At 41.3% G+C, this 14523-nt stretch overlaps 1 long non-coding RNA gene across 4 annotated transcripts in view; it reads right to left on the bottom strand.

Moving 5' to 3' along the window:
- Positions 1–14319, bottom strand: part of LOC128116989 (uncharacterized) — a 48384-nt gene extending 34065 nt beyond the window's left edge. Inside the window, exons 1-7 of one of the 4 annotated variants that reach the window (XR_008220649.1) lie at positions 13461–14319; positions 13040–13114; positions 12774–12937; positions 9237–9371; positions 8340–8524; positions 7565–7643; positions 4874–6767 (exon numbers count right to left, since the gene is read on the bottom strand). This is a non-coding gene — a long non-coding RNA (uncharacterized LOC128116989). Of the gene's footprint in view, positions 1–4873; positions 6768–7564; positions 7644–8339; positions 8525–9236; positions 9372–12773; positions 12938–13039 lie in introns of those variants that run through there. The other 3 variants (XR_008220648.1, XR_008220651.1, XR_008220650.1) reach the window with 3 other exon arrangements.
- Positions 14320–14523: the final 204 nt, after the last annotated feature.

Raw genomic sequence — 14523 nt, 5'->3', positions numbered from 1 at the left:
GGTGTTGCCTGCTTTAATTCCACAGGGAATTCCAACGTCATGTGGTTTTCATTGTAAATTCTGCCTTCTTGAATGCTATTTCCTCCCTTTTGGCTTTCGCCATGTCCCAAGAATCTCTAGCAAATAAAAAATGCAAATGTCCAGTGGAGCCCTGGACACTTGCCTGTCCTGTGTCTAAATAATCTGAGCCTGAAGTTAATGAGCTCATTCAGTTCATTACCAAGTCAAGGTCAGAATGTCAATGGTCATAACTTCCTTATTAAATATCTTCACTGTGATGAGCTGAGCTGATATCTTCCCTTTTTGTTCTTTTCTCAGAGAATCTACAGCGGTGATCAGTCTATAAAAATAAACCTCAACACAACGGCTGTGCTAGCCTTAGGTGACTAGGACAAGTGCTAAGATGATGATCAGCCTTGGGTTAGAATTAGTACTGAGATGATCAGCCTTGGGTTAGAACAAGTGTTGAGATGATCAGCCTTGGGTTACTAGAATGAGTACTGAGATAAACAGCATCTCAAGAGGGAAAGCTAACTTGCAGCTCAGAGCTTTGAAGGTTTCTGTCCATGGAAGAAGAACCTAGCACTTTAGACCTTGACTGGGAAGCAGTACACCATGATGGCAGCTCACTGGCAGTGAGGCAGTCACCTTCCTGCTGGGGCATACAAGAGAAAGAGGCAGAAACAGGGGTCCCACAATCATTTTCGCCCTTCAGTGACCCAAAGGCCTCCCACTAGGCTCACTAAAGTCTATCATCCCACAACAACACCATACTCGGAATCAAGTCTTAACACTTGACTCTGGAGGACACTTACAATCCAAAGTACAAGCAACATCCAAGTCTCCCACTCACCTCCCTAGAGATTCTCCATCCCCTGACTATAGGCCCTCTCAGCATGACACCAAGGGTGCCTAAATAGAGCCATCTGCTTCTGGATTCTATTACCAACCAGGTAAACCACATGCAGACCTAATGTGACCACAACTCTAAAAAGGAATTCTACTTTTGTCGTGTGACCCCCCAGAACCAATATTTTGCTCTTTCTGTGACTTATAGCCTTGGCAGTGCTGCAGGGTTGGAGGGACAACTCAGTGGTTAAGAGCAGTGGCAACTCTTCTAGAAGACTCAGGTTCAATTCCCAGTACCCACATGACAGCTCACAACCATTCATAATCACAGTTCCAGGGGATCCAACACTCTTCTGGCCTCTGCAAGCACCAGGCATCCATGTGGTGCTTAAACATACATGTAGGCCAAACACCCATTCACATAAAATAATAATAGCAATGTTTTTGTTGTTTTTACAGGCTTGCCATGTTGGATGGACAGAAAAGATGTACAGTGAGCTGAAAACACTGCTTGTAAAGCCTTCAGCCAACCCTGTAAAAGCTGGGCCTTGGGACTATGAGGCACACACCTGCTAGTTACCAGTTTAGAAGATGATCGGGATTTAATTTTCAACAGAACTACCCAATTACACACATTCCTTGCGCCCTGATTATGGATGTAGGATCATTAGAATTTAATCACTAACATGGAATTCAGCTCTTCTTTGTAACTGCAATACATCATGCAGCCCCTCTCCCCATGAACTTCATAGGCCGGTTTCAAAGATTCTCAGAAATGTGGATTATGATTTGCAAGAGCCAACAATACAGGAGCTTTCACTGTACTAGCCTTTATTTTGTATGCATCTTCCTTATTTTGCTTTTGAGTTAAGTGTATACAAGTTAAATCTCAGCCAAAGATTCATATAACTAAATCATAATAGCATTTTATCACATGAATTATGTGATACATCTCTTTGTATGTTTTCATATAAATGTTCCAGAAAACAATGTGAAAAACTTATTGAATTCAATTTCTTATTGTGTAATAATAGTATGAAGGCTTTTTTTAAAAATCTGCATTCCTTTCATGTTTCTCTACTTTCTAAAACTAATTTTTTCACTCAGAAACTATGTTTTGTTTTGTTGTTTTTATCATGTGTGGTACCTCTGGAAATGGGCAATGCACAGGAAACATCAAGGTGAACAGGAGAGAAATTTCTGTTGGTGAGTCATGCTACAGTGGCAGTGATGTAAGAGACACAAGAAACCTGTCACCAGGACTTTGTGAGTATCCAGATGGGTTGGGAGGGGTAAGGAGAAGGAGAGATTAAAAACAACCTGTGCTTTGGAAATGGCAGGAAGGTATCGGGTACCATCCCAAAAGATAGGAAAAGCATAAAAAAGAACAAAGATGGGGTGAAGGACTGTGATGGCTTGCATAAGAATTACCCCCATAGGCTCATTGTCACCAGGGTGTGATATTATTTTGAAGGATTAGGAGGTGTGGCCTTGTTAGAGGAAGTGTGTCACTAGGGGTAGGCTTTGAGGTTTCAAAAAGCCCATTTCAAGCCCAGAGTCTCTCTCTTCATGCTGCCTGAAGATCCAGATGTAGAACTCTCAACTACTTCTTCAGCACCATGACTGCCTGCATGCTGCCACACTTCCCACCATGACAATGAACTAAACCTCTGAACCTGTAAGCGTGCTTCAATGAAACTTTTTTCCTTCATAAGAGTTGCCGTGGTTATGGTGTCTCTTCACAGTAATAGGAACCCTCACTAAGACAGTTCCTTAACCCAAGGCATGCATGTGTGACAAGTCCATAGTCAACAGTATCTAAATAGAGAAAAACTGAGAGCAATCCCTTTAGAATCGTGAGGCAGGGATTTCTATCCTGACTCCTTTTCAACACAGTGTTAAAAGCAGTACTCATAGCAATAAGGCACATTATGGAAGAGAAAGAAGAAAGACTGTAAGAGTCGGAATATCAGGAGGTCTGCCATATAGCTGCCTTTTTCAGAAAGTTCTGTATAAACAAATCCTGAACAATAAAAATACCAATAGACATATTGGAAAAGAGGAATTCTCGTGGAGTCCCATTCCTAGATGAATAACTACAGGCCATTAATGATCGATGAGAGTGGGAGAAAAAGCCCCTCCCTGGGTGAATCTCCATTGGTTATCCAGTACATACTAGTCAGCTCTGTAACATACAAACAACACAAATTGATCTAGGAGGTTGTATTCATATATTAGTTCATGTGTGTGTATATAAAATAATAATAATTAAAGACAAAGAGGTTATCAATTTGAGTTAAAAGGAGGGAGAAGACAAGGATAGGATGGGGGAGAAGAAAGGGAAGGTATAGAAGTCATTAAATTATAACTTAGCTAAAAATTTAAAAAAGAACCTACATCTACAATTACCTGATTGGAACTTGCTTATAAATAAATAAAACATTCCCCCAAATTCAGCATTGTAATGTCTCCAAATAACTATTATTTTCTGGTAAGTTATCTAATTGCTTGGTGGTATAATGGGATGATTTGGCCATGGGCATGGTTACCAGGTGTTTTGAAGGGTCTACACTTGGCTGTACATTGTGCTTTGATCTTGAAAGGTGGAGGTCTTTTGCCTTGCCCTTTGGCATTGTATAAAAAGTCCTTTGAATAAACCTCAAGGAGGCTGGGTATAGACCCAGAGCCCTCCCGAAGCTATCCTGTGTCTCTGTCTTTCTTATCATTTCCTATATTTCTATCTAATACTTCCTCATTCATCTCTCCTCCCACCAAGAACCCTTTGACAGGTCAGAACTGGACTCTGACAATGTACCTCAGACTGTCTACAAACCTGTCATCCTCCTGCCTCAGCCTTTAGAATGCTGGGATTCCAGGTATGCACCACAACACCTGGCTGTGCTGAGATGGTTAATTTCTTATTTGAATATTCATTGTTTGGAAATAGAAATGCAGCTGGTTTCATGTGTTAATTTTGTCTCACGTGTATCTGATGATGTTTAAATTCTAATAGATACTGGTGGACTCTAGCAATTTCTTTATGCTTTACTGAATGTAAACAGGCCATCATATCTCCTTTCTGATTCAGATGGCTTTTATAGACACCCATTCTTTTTTTTAGTCTTCATGGAAAATCTATCAGCTTTTTATTGTGTAATATGTTGTTAATTTGGGGTTTTCTTTTCAGGTATGGTCTTCATTTTGTTGAGGTAACTTCTGTCTATATATTTACTGAGCATTTTTATCATGACAAGTTGCCGGATTCTGTCAAATATTGTTTTACATTTATTGAGACAATCACTAGGTGTTTTCCTGCATTCTGTTGAAGTAGCATATCACATCAATTTGTGGTTATTAACCATCCTTGATTAATTTTTTTCTATTGTTTTTCTATGTGCTATCTTTTACCTTCATCTTCATTATTTCATTCCTCTTTCTAAAATGTTGGTTTTAGTTTCTTTCTTTTTTAGTATCTTGAGATACAGGGTTGGTTTGAGACGTTTCCTTTCTCATAGTATAGGCTTGTATCACTGTAAACATCTCTCACAGAATTGTCATGACATTTACCAGAAGCTCAGTGAGGTTTCTCTCACACTGTACATAATATTGTACATTCTGCATCATTCAAACTAGATTTACAAGTCAGCAAAGTTTGTTGGCAATTTAGCATTTGGCAGGTTATTAATGCCAACAATGCCTAGGGTTATGATTCTCCTGAAATGATACTTTAGTTTATGAATAGAGTTAGTTAATACAGCATTCCTATACTCAAATACTGTGCTAACTGACACTTTTACATTTTGGCACATGGTAATAATTAGTAATATAAATAAGAGTTTGCAGCAAGACCCTTAAGTGTTCCATGGCCAACAACAAAATAAAATGTCTGACATTAATCTGTTGAATACAATTTTATTGAATTTAGATTCTCCAAACATATAAATATTTATATATGTGTGTATATGTAGTCATGCATATATATATATTTATATAGTACATGTGTATAATAAATGAACAATATGATTTACTTCAATCTTGAAATTTCTTTATTATCATTTTGACACATAACGAATCTCTTGATCAAAATATTTTTTAAAAATTACAATAGACATTGTCCCCAAAAGAGTTAGCTTTTTACTGAATATATAATTGAGCTCAGTTATAGAAATCACAAATAGGTAGGAAAATTTGTCCTTAAATTTTTCAAAAATCATTCAAATACATCCATTCTTATCAAATTCTTCCATCCAGGCAGTTGAAATGTGTGCCTGGGATAATTTGGTCACATGGTTTCTAAGAAGTTTGAAGAATTAACATAATTTGGTTTTTTGGAAAACCCGTGTCTTGTGAAACTGTAAATTATCTTCATTGCTAAAGCCAGTCTTAATTAAATGTATAACCACTTGTAGCTGAAATAGCAGATGTGTAGCAAAGCCAGTATTTTCTCGGTTCATTCTGGGGAGAGTTTGTGCTTGAGAGCATTTCTGTGTATGCCTTAGTGCTAACTAATACATGATATGCTTTAGCCAGCAAGACCGCGGTGGGAAACAATTCTCAGTGCATCCTGGCTCGTCGTTCTCTTGCCATGAACATTTATAAATTTGGCATCCATGGCTGACTGTGAATCCAGAAACGGTACAAGCACTTGATGAAATTTTCTGAATTACAGAATTAAGGTTTAATTCAGAGACCCCACATTTAACCTATTGAATTAGGCCTCTTTTGCCTTAGCATGAAAGTTAGAAATAAAACAGTTTAGCTGTTCTGTTGTCTCTTAAGACCAATGTGAAACATTTGGAGAAGGCCAAAAAGCTTAGAGAAAAAATTTTTTACATTTTCCCTACAAAATGAAAAGCCTCTACAAGGCAGAAAATGTTGATTTGTTGATGCTCTATAGCCACAGGCTCAGGTGATGTTCTTCAATATTTGCCTGTACAGTCTGGTGCCATCCTTGAAGGGTTCACAACATGCCCCCACGGTCGGGCGTGTTTGCATATGCCTGGTGAACACTTCCGCCTAGCCAGTTCCAGGTCAGGATAGCCAGTTCCAGGTCAGGGCGTCTCGCGTGACCAGGATGCCTGGCGGACCTGGACACTTCCATCTAGTCAGTTCCAGGTCAAGACAGCCATTTCCAGGTCAAGGCATCTCATGTGACCAGGATCCGTGATGTTGCATGGTTACATAAGAGCACTCAGCGTAGCCATGTGATCTGCGCAGACGTGGAACGGTTACCTCGACCTGTGTACGCATGTACACCACCCAGCCTTTAAAAGCCGGCGCCATGCTTCCGGCTCTTCCTTCTTCTCCACATACATGTTTCCTACAGGCCTGAGCACTCTCTGTCCCTTTTATCTTTAATAAAACTCTTATTAGCGGATTCTGTTGTGTTTTGTGACATTTCCTTGCAGGGTAAGAGCACAGCACCGAAAAATAACTAACAATCCTCAGCAAGACTGTCACTTTGTCTGGAGCCAATGTCTATAACATAAAATATTTGCTCCTTAGATTTCTACTTTTATGATAAAGACCATGACTAAAAACAGCCTAGGATGAATTAAAAGGATTTGTTTTAATTTACAGTTTTAGATAACAGTCCAGCCTGAGGGGAAGTTAGAACAGGAACTCAAGGCAGGAATCCAGAGGCAGGAACTGAAGCAGAGACCATGGAGGGGTGCCGCTTACAAGGTTTTCCTCCATGACTTCCTTAGCCTGTTTTCTTATACCACCCAGGACCACCTGCCCAGAGGTGGCACAGTCCACAGTGAGCTGGGCCCTCTGACAATGATCATTAACCAAGAAAATATCCTGCAGACTCACTGACAGGCCAATCTGAGTGTCCAAGTGCCACGGGAGTTCTTGTAATTTCAGCACTAGAAAGGCTGAGGTAATGGGTTTGCAGGTCTGCCAGGCTGGCAAGACTGTCACAATAAAGAGAAAAAGAGGAGAAAAGAGAAGGGTATTGAAGGCCTCCTTCTGATGGTGTGATGCTTTCCAACAAAAATACAACAGGAGTCAAATATGGAATTTTAAGTCATTCAGTTAGCATATTTGAGAAACTAAAAGAAATTAATTAGTTGTAACCCTATTAGTTTCTTAATAACATGGTTTATTTTTAATGATTTATTTCACTTTTAATTATATATATATATATATTTAATTTTATATATATGTGTGTGTGTGTGTGTGTGTGTGTGTGTGTGTGTGTGTGTGTGTGTAAGTATATTCATGTGAGTGTGGGGTGCCCTATGATATGCAAGAGCCACAAGCAGTTGTGAGCCACCAGACATGGGTAATGGGAACCAAGCTCAGGTCCTCTGGAAGAGCAGTATGTGCTCTTAACCAATGAGCCATCTTCCCAGCCCCTTAATCCGAATCTTATAACCTAATACATACAAATCCTGTTATTTCAAACTGCAACCAATATTTTACAAGTTGACACATTTTCTTTCTTCTTTTTAGCATTATGTCTTGCAAACCCAAGTGTGCTTTGTATCTATGGCACTTTTCAGTTGTAGCCACATTTCAAGCCCTCAGCAGTCACTTGAGTCTTATGGGCCCCATACCAAACAATGCAACCATCGGGAGTCTTCAGAAACTTGTGGGCAAAATCTAACACAGAAAAGAAAAGCCCCTGGCAGGAAGCCAACTCTCCTTGAGTAGGTAAGGGGGGGGTGGTAACAGCAAGCTCCTGAAAATTACCCCAGCTCAGGCCTACCTTAAGCCTAAGGTCTGTGGACAGCTTCTGACCTGCTCATGGGCATGCTTGTGAATGTTTTGAAATTTCTCTCATTTACCTACAAAACAAATAAACCAAATTAGTCGTGAAGCCAACAGCCTATAACCCCAAACACCCAAGGCTCCAGTGGGAACAAAGGAAATTGGCCATATATATCCTCAGAGCTGCCAAAGCATTTTATGGTCCAGCTGTGAACCTTAGCACCTTGGGTCTGCCGGGAACACACGGACCAGTGACAAGCCTGGCCTTGGAAGAAGAAGCATTGGGGGCGATTTATTGTCTTCCAGTTGTTTTCGAAAATCAATGGAGCCTCATTAGGGGAAGGAAGAGGCTGGACTCTCCTCTAGCCCCTTTTATCTTCCTTGCTGTTTGGACAGGTGCAAAGGGTAGAATTAGCTGGTGTATTTACAGAATCTTGAGAGTGGAGCAAACTAACGCGGATTTGACCTTTAAAGCCAATGAACGAAGAAAGAGAAGCTTAGCTCTGGGGACACTAAAAAGCACATATTTCACTGTTTTCTTCACCTGGAGAAGGTTTCACGGTATTTGAAATCTGACATTTTTCACAGAAGGTGCCTCGGGTCTGGTCCTCACTGCCCTTCACACCAATTTCTACAATGGCCTCTGAATTTACTTTTTAACCTTCCCATCAGTCCATCATTAGTGGGTCCAGCATGGCCTGCATCTAGTACACCTCCAACTCACATCATGGCTAGCAAATGAGAGTACAAAATTTGTCCATTTCAAGACTCACATCTCTCTGTCTCTCTCTGTCTCTGTCTCTGTCTCTCTCAGGGAGAAACCCGCAGGGCAGGTAAGGCACAAGAACAAACAAGTGGCGAGAGCTAGAACTGAGCTTCAATCCTAGGCAGACTCAGTCTTAGTCCGTGAACACGAGCGGTCTCAGAATCACTGTGGCACACGTCACTCTGCATAAGGCTGTGAAAACAGTGCATACCCCTTAAACACACCGCCCACCAACGAGTAACAAGAAACCAAATGCCTAGACATTTCAATGGCTCTTTAGCTTAGAACTTGCATACCTGCTAAGTCGAAACATGAAAAGGCCCAGCTTGTGAAAGTGTTCTGCAATAGTTCCCCATAGCCTTGAAAGTCAAGTCATACATCTGTATCAAGACCCACCCAAACAGCCTCTTGGTTTTCACAAAACCTTGCCCTTGGACTCCTTCAAACACTTCTTCTGTTTGAAATGCTGTATCTCTGTAATTGTAGGGGCTATAGACACAGCATAGTGGTTAAGAGCATTGTTGCCCTTGCAGAGGACCCAGGTCAATTCTTAGCACCCTCTTGGTGGCTTATAACTGTCTGTAATTCCAGTTCCAGAGGCTCCAATGCATCTCTTCTGGCCCCAACCACCAGGCATACATGTAGTACACATGCAGATAAAACATCCATACACATAAAATAAAAATGGTTTTAAAAGCACTTTTAAGATCTATCATAGATGTCTTCATTTACCCCAGATAGAATTGATCTTTGTTTTGTCAGGGTTCTCAAAAGAACCCTTAGTGACATTACAGAGTCACTTACACGGTACACAGTGGCCAAGTTTTACACACGTACTTATCTTCAGGGATGCTAAGTTCCTGAAGGGTCAGAGAGGGAGAGTGCTGTGGGCAGACGGACATACCTGGTCTGGAAGCTCTCATTCCCCTCTTCACTATTTGACTATGGCCAAATCAGTGATTCCCCGCTCCAGTCCTGCTAGTTCCTTTGTGTTCAAAACACATAACAATGATGAAAGTTGGGCACCCTTCTTGGGTGGCTAGAAAAAGCAAAAGGAACAGTAAACAGTGAAGCCGCCAGCGTGGAGCTGCTCTTCTTCATCCCTACAGTCCTCCTACTGCTTAGCTCATGCCCCACAGCAAAGCACATCTTGGAGCAGAAAAAAAAAAAATGGTATTAGCTAAGTAAAGGGTGGTAAAGGCTCCCATTGTGGCCAATTCTCTCCCTTTGCTCACTCGCCCAATTGCAAGTGTTCGTTTCTGTGGTAGAGCTTGCCAAAGGCTGGAGACTCAACTAAACAATGTGGAGACTTTGCATCAGTAAAACTGGCCGGAGCAGATCAGGCTTTGCTGGGAAGTCAAAATCATTCCTGCATCCCTCGCATATTCTTTCTCTCGGGACTTTATTAGGTTGGGAGAAGGATAAGTAAGGATACAAAAGCTGGACTGCCAGAAAAGCTCAGGACTCCCAGCGTGCACTTTCCAGGATTCCAAAAGGAAGCTTTGACATAATCCATAGCAGAAAAAAGAAAATCACATCTCTCTTGGAAACCAAATTCTTGGGAACAGCTACCACTTGATTTATGTCATTCATTTTTCTCTAAAGTGCTTAATTTTATGCCGATTTCAATGTATTATGGTAAATTAGTTTTTAAGATGACAGTAAGAAGGTTTGGATTTGAAGCTGCACTTGTGAGGTATCACAATTTGATTTGCCCCTCCAGAATGAAGGTGCTGAGACTTCTATGTTCAATATGATGGGGTGTGAGGGCAGTACAGTACAGTACAGCCTCTCTCCTTTGAATAGAACAAGGTGCCTTGTAGACAGGAAGAAGATGAAAGAAGTTAATTCTTTCTGATCCTCTGCCTATGAGGATACCGGGTTCTTGTTCTCTCAGGACACATCCCCAAGGTGCCAAAAATAACCCTTACCCACCAAGCCTACCTGTGTGTTGGTTATGATTCTCTGAGTCTATAGAACTGTGAGAAAATACGTTGTTCATAACCTATGTAGCCTCAGGTATTCTGTTATAGCAGCACAAATGAACAGTACCTTTCTTAAAAGTAGTTCATATAAACCCACAACTGAAGCCTAGCTGTTTTTTATTAAGTTGCAATCAATGTATTGACTTGGGCCTCTGAAGCGCGATCCTAATTAGAATCTTTTTTTTTGGGGGGGGGGGGGGTTCAAGACAGGGTTTCTCTGTGTAGTTTTGGTGCCTGTCCTGGATCTCACTCTGTAGACCTGTAGACCAGGCTGGCCTCGAACTCACAGAGATCTGCCTAGCTCTGCCTCCTGAGTGCTGGGATTAAAGGTGTGTGCCACCGCTGCCTGGCTTCCTAATTAGTCTTAACAATAAAAACCCAGAGTCAGATATTAAAGGTGAAAGCTGAAAGATCAGAGAAGCAGAGCAGCAGCCACTAGCGACTTCTTATCTCTAAGAATCCTCAGACCAAATGGGGGCCAAGATCCTGTCTCTACCCGTCTTAGATTCTTAGATTCTCTCCATCTCCCTAGCGCTGGGATTAAAGGCATGTACCTGTACCACCACCACCACCACCCCTTCACCAACCTCCTCCTACCCCCTGCTCTGTTTTTCTTTTAGATTGGTTCAATCTTGTATAGCCCAGGGTGGCCTTGAACTCCAGATCTTCCTGCTTCTTCCTCACAAATGCTGGGATTAAAGGTGTGTACAACCACTGCCTGGCCTCTATGGTTAACTAATGGCTAGCTCCACCCTCTGATCTCCAGGCAAACTTTATTTGTCAAAAACACAAACAAAATATCATACGACAGGCCTCCTCACATATGTACTATGTAATACTTGTATATACATAGAGACACAGAGTCTCATATTACTCTTATCAATTCTTTCTAATATAACTGCCTATGAACCATCAAAAGTTTAAGTAAGAGCTAAAAGACATAGACACACCACCAGTTGATTCAATGGTCATTTTAAAAGAGAAAGCAAACATAAAAATTCATTTGGCAACTTGGATTTCATCCATTATAAATGGTTCCATTTTATTTTAGGATGAGAAAAGAAGACTTCATTCTGAAGCATTTACTGTACTTTTCTTTGTTAGAAACAAGGACATTTTCTCTGTGATGAACTTGTTCCAACGACAGAAAATAAATGACTTCCTCAGCTAGAATACAGGTCTTCTGCAAGTCCTAACTGTGATGACTGTCTTGGGTTTGCTTGTTTGTTTTTGTTTGTTTTCTGAGGCAAGGTCTTGACATGTAGCTCAAGCTAGCATCGAACTTTCAATGCTCCTGCCTCAGTCTCTGAAGTAGCTGGGATTACAAGTGTACAACATCTCACCTAACTTAGTAACAGTCTTAATTTCATAATAACTATCACTAAGATGTTGGTTTGGGTCATTTTGCACCTGAGTTAGTTCTGTTACCCATGTTATTTTCGTCTGCATCATTTTCATCATCATTGTCCATTGCATATTTCAGATCTGTCACTGTCACCACACCCTGTACATCCTGTTCCATGAGGGGTCCTGAAAAACTCCAATAACAATTCCTTCATCCTGGCCTTGCCTGATGACAGGCTCTGGAGAGGGTCCACATCACTCAGCTCCTCACAGGATATTTGCAGCTGCTGTGGCCCCCATCACACCCAAGGTACACACCCAACTGTACTCTCCCGAGAACTCGATGGCAACCATTCGGCTTCAACAGCATGCCGTGGAGAATTCTGAAGCCTAGATTTGTATGTGTATTTGTCCTTTGGAATCCCTAGACTCAAATAGTCTTTCCCTGACTTATTTCATCCTTTTTGTTGGGATTTAATGGCAAGTTCAATGTCACTAAAAGCAAAGGTGCTTTGCGGCCAAAAAGTTCAAAGACAAGAGGGACCTGCATCCCAGAACATCTCATAAGAAAATTGGAGAATGATAAGAAGAGGAAGAAAGGACAAGGCTTCCCACATTAGAGGATCATTTGCTTGATTATTCTAACACATAGATACATGCCATCAGGAGGAGGCAAGTTTTAGGTAGAAACCAAACTTGAAGACTTAGAGTATGATTTTTATAACTCTCAACGTCTAAACTAGTCTCATGTGTTATTCTATACAATGGGACTTCACTAAGAATTCTGCAGGTGGGAATTTATTTTACAACTTGATCTTTCTCATTTGAAATATTTCAGTGTGAAAAGGTGAGGAAGAGAACTGTAATAATGCTCACTCCAGCATCCACTTCTAATAATTACATGTGCATGTACCCTGGCTTTTCTAGGAAAATAGTAAGAACATAGCAGTAGAATTATCAGGGAAAAAAATGTGAATTTCATTGTCCCAAATGACCTACCTATACTGGGAACAGCTGCAATGGAGATGGTAAATAATGATATGCAAAAGAGATAACTTAGCAGAGACTGTAACGATAGAAATAATTGTCACATGTAATCACAAAAACAATACCTTTCAAAGTTATTTTTTCTTTCTTTGCTTCATTTTTTTCCCCTCTGAGATGAGGTCTGATTGTGTAGTCCAGATTGGCCTTGAATTCAGAATCCTCCTGAGTGCTGAGGTTACAGCTGTGTATCATTGCACCTAAATGACCTTCCCTCCGAAGGCAGAAAAATCTGTGGTAACCAATGAATAATAAGCATAGACATAAAAAACTGAACTATTTTTTTTTTAAAAATGACATTATAAATTCAAGTGATTATTAAGTATACTGATACCTTTTATTCTCATTAGAAATCTGATGGACAGTAAAAGAACATGAGGCATCTTCACGGCCTGGTCCTTCTAATTATCTAATGATTTAAAAAAAACCACACAAAATGATAGAATCAAATGAATAAATTCTGCAGCACAAGCAGGCTCTGTAGGGAATACCTGCAGACCGTGTGGAAAGGTTTCCCCTTCAATTAAACTTACGTGGGGACAAACTACTTTTTCTCAGGGGGGACCAGAGGCTGCGCCATGGGGACGTGAGGAATCCTCTATCCACAGCCCAGTAGTGACCCAACGCATTTGTCAACCTTAGAACACAGCCGCTCCGGCTCATCGTCCTCTCGTCTGCTTGACTTCCCGCCTGCTCCCCTCCCAACACCGCCACACGCTCCACATTGCAGCAATTTTTAATGGCTTTGGTCTCACCATGTCCATCAAAGCACTCCATCGTTCAGATCTGGAAAGTTGCTTTGGTCTTCACATTATCATAATCATTCAGCGTCCTCCATCCGTTTATTCAGTCATTCTGCATTTGAGTTATATTAGTATCACGTGGCAGCTAGTACTACGTTAGGCTAGGATGCACAGGGAAAAAGAGAATATAACCTCCGTCTTCTCTAGCCTTCTCTTCTAGGCAGGAAGGAAGGAAGAACATAGGATGTTAGAAATGGGGATGCACTTGGAGGGGGAGGAGCTTATGCTGAGGACAGAAGAAGCCACGTGGATTAGGCTGAAGGGAGCTGTGCTGTGGATATCGCTCTATATAAATAAAACACTGACTGGCCAATGGCCAGACAGGAAGTATAGGTGGGACTAACAGAGAGGAGAATTGAGGAAACAGGAAGGGAAGAGAGACCTGCCAGCTGCTGCCATGACGAGCAAGATGTAAGGTACTGGTAAGCCACGGGCCACATGGCAACTTATAGATTAATAAAAATGGGTTAATTTAAGATAAAAGAACTAGATAGCTAGAAGCCTGAGCCATTAGGCCAAACTGTTTAAATAATATGAGTCTGTGTGTTTATTTTATAAGTGGGCTCCGGGACTGGCGGGGTTGGCAGGAGCTGGAGAGAAATTCTCCAGCTATAGGGCTGGGTAAGACCACATTCTAAGGGATCCAAAGTGAATGAGAAAACACATTCCAGGGGTGTGTACACAAAACGAGCCAATGGCACACCCCATCGCATACCAAAAACAAAAACAGATAAAAAGATTCCCCTTTTCCTCTGTAAACCGTGACTGGCTCATTCAGTTGTTCAACAAGATCTTGGACAACACCTTCAAGTCCTTCAATGTTCTCACCACCACCCTCCACCACCCCCACCACCATCCCCTCTCTCCCCCAAGTAATCCAGGGACGCAGCTGCCAGCTTTGCGTTGGTATCCAGCATTCATTATCTTCTTGCTGCATTCAAACATAGGAGCACCCATACTTCTCGCCTTCCTGAAACACATTTCCCAGGATAGCTGAGTAAGTATTTTTCTTCTG

The sequence above is a fragment of the Peromyscus californicus genome, unplaced genomic scaffold (assembly GCF_007827085.1).
Source record: "Peromyscus californicus insignis strain IS unplaced genomic scaffold, ASM782708v3 Scaffold_20__1_contigs__length_68692818, whole genome shotgun sequence".
NCBI lineage: Eukaryota > Metazoa > Chordata > Mammalia > Rodentia > Cricetidae > Peromyscus > Peromyscus californicus.
This window is presented reverse-complemented; position numbering and strand designations above follow the sequence as displayed.